A 3,021-nucleotide genomic window follows, 5' to 3' on the forward strand; every position below is an offset into this window, starting at 1 on the left:
GGAGCTGAGCAGGACAGCCATGGGGTCTTCTCCTGCAGCTCCCTTTGCCAGGAGAGAGGCAGGCACAGCTGGAGGAGCCACAGGAGAACCTGCAGCCACCCGGCTGTGCCTGCGTTTTCGGGCCAATCCAAATCTCTGAATCGGTGCCGAATCTTCCGAAGCTGATTAGGCCAAATCAGTTCAGGACAGTGATCCAAAATGAATCGCTGTCCTCCAAATCATCCAAATCGAATACTTCCCTATTCACACAGGCCTAGTCAGCAGTACAGGTGAACCAGCCCCAAAGCAATGGACAAACTCTAAACTTATGATATAGTCAATGGACTATATATCAAAGTGACGGAAGAATGTGAAACATTAAATATGAGTAGACTCACTGGGTGCTACACACTTTAATGTGCATTAGCCTATTTTAATGCACACTTTTTTGTGATGCTTTAATGTGAATTAAAATAAGCTAATGCACCTTTTTTTAGTACCTCACAATGGAGGTACTAAATTTTACGCGCCTTAGCAAAAGCACATTCGTGAACATGTAGACACACCCACTGATCTGTATTCTTTTCCCAAATAGATTCTCTAGTCTCAGCTCCGAAATAATAAAGCATTTGGTGATTTCTGTTTACTACCAGATTTGTTAGTTGTAGAAATCTACACTTTCCTTTTTAGAAAATTACCTTTTTGTGTGAAATTCAAAACTGAACTGAAGGCAGACAGGGTTCTTTGGGTAAATCTGATATCTTTTATTAGGCCAACTCAAATAGTTGGAACAATTCTTCTTTGCAAGCTTTCAGGTATAAATACCCTTTGTCAGCCTGAGGAAGCATCTGCAGTTGGTGTGTGCTCTTCCTGGATGAAATGAGTTGGTCTAATAAAAGATACCAGATTTACCCAAAGAACCTTGTCTGCCTATGTCCTTAGACAAACATGGCTACAACCTATGTCCCTGTAAACTGAACTGAAAGCATTTGTGGTCTGGGGAAACCATCCAAAAGAAAATCTGTAAGATTTGTGAATTGTACCGGTCACCTCAGTGGATTAATTTAAATTCTGAAATTTAATTATAAATTTGAGTGTCAAAGCTAAACTAAAAGACTCAGTAATTTCAGAAAATGTCTTACTGAAAAGATGCATGTTGGGTGTATAAACAGACTCTTTTTAATACAGACTCATTAAATAACTACTGTAGTACTTAAAGCCTGATTCCCCTCTAACTTGTTTAATTTTGATTCTCACAATTTCCCTCTAGGCTTAAGATGGACCTTTAAATTCTAATAGCAGGGAGAGAAAAACATATTCTCTCCAAAGCATAAGGGCACAAACCTTTTTTCCCCTCCCATTTACAAGTGACTTTTAAAGAACAACCTGTGACCACTTCAGCAAAATCCTGAATCTGTTGTTGAAGTATATAATAAGGGCAAGGCTTAACTGGATTGGCACACATTACAAAACAGTAAAATAAATATTGATTAAGCCTTATGTAATGTTTCCAGGACAGTGGTTCTAAATTTGTGAATTTCTGTTTCAATATAGAGTGATATAATCAGAGTCTGTCAGGTTTCAGAAGGTAATTTGCAATAAACTATCTTTTGAACTACAGGGAAGATAAGATCACTCTATATACCTGCTTCAGATGAGAAATGAGTCTTTAAAAATGTCTGAGATCTTGTCTATTGCTTCTCACCTTACATTCTGTTACAGTACAAGGAACATGCATAGCCCTCAACTGCTTTTTACAATTTTCTTAAGCCCAATTGATCAATTAGTGGTTTGCTGTTTCTATGTCTTTGCTAGTATCATGCTGCTGGGGAAGCAAATAGCATGCCACCTTTCTTGAGAGGCAAGGCTTTCTTAGGGTGATATTTTGTATTGGACCAACTGGGTGTGTCTACACAGGCATTTACACAGACTTAAACTTACTGCACAGTAAGTTACTGCACAGTAAGTGGGAATAGGCTGGCATTCACACATGCAGGTGTTAAAGCATGTTAATACTGTATTACTGTGCAGTAAAGTGTCTATATGTGCCTTACTGTGCAGTAACTAATCAGGCATAATTTTGATACCTGCATAATGCAGGTATCAATTTTACACTCAAGTAAATTTGGCATGTAGATGGACGCACCTGTATTGTGCAGTAATTTTGGTTAGCAAAATCGTGCCCCCACCTGGCAGCATCCACTGAGTCGGGGCTTTTTTTTAACAAAAGCTGGGAGCTGGGACGGGCGGGGCAGCCATTACTGGGCTGGGAGAGTGGGCAAGGGATGGGCCTGGCTGATTGGGAGATTCAGTAGCAGCGGAATCTCCAAATCAGATTCGGCCGAATTGAATCGGGACAGTGATTCAAATCACCAAATCAAATTACTGTCCCCCGAATCGGCCAAATCCGAAGCAAATCCTAGCCACTTCACACAGACCTAGTACCGGGTGTCTTTTACAGTTCTGTCTTATCAATTCTTTGGACTACTATAGTGACATCATCAGTGTACATGTATCACTTAGTTGTTGTATGTGGGAATTCTGGGATACGTACATTGAAAAATATTGGTTCAAGCACTGACCCTTGGGGGACTTCATTCTTCAAAGTTCATAGTGAACTCTGGCTAGTAGTGAGTTAGATCTACTAGAGATCACGTTCATGATGAAAATGCACAATGAAAACATATGGATACTAACATTACTGGCAATAGAGGCAAGAGATGGTGAAAATCACCTGCTCCATTAACTGTTAATTGAAGACCTGAATAGATGGAGGCTTAAGTTATAAACCACTTGTACACAAAGCCCACAAGTTTCTGGAAGAGACTGGAGATGCTAAACCAAACCTATGGGCAGCAATGGAGTGGGCTGACCAATGGGAAAGATTAGATCTGTTCCTATAGGATTTTATACCAATGCCAAATGAGTCCCCTTTTGGGCACAACCTTGCCAGAGAAGCGTGGATCAAGGTGAACAGACTGAAATCTGGATACAGGCACTTCAATACAACACTTTGCAAGATGAACATCTTGGCAACCCCCC

General features: G+C 40.4%; 1 protein-coding gene across 5 annotated transcripts in view; it reads left to right on the forward strand.

The window, feature by feature from the left end:
* USP44 (ubiquitin specific peptidase 44) overlaps positions 1 to 3,021 on the forward strand; it is a 28,215-nt gene that overhangs the window by 12,841 nt on the left and 12,353 nt on the right. The gene's annotated exons all lie outside the window — the stretch shown is intronic.

The sequence above is a fragment of the Alligator sinensis genome, unplaced genomic scaffold, assembly GCF_000455745.1.
Source record: "Alligator sinensis unplaced genomic scaffold, ASM45574v1 scaffold1290_1, whole genome shotgun sequence".
Taxonomy (NCBI): Eukaryota; Metazoa; Chordata; order Crocodylia; family Alligatoridae; genus Alligator; species Alligator sinensis.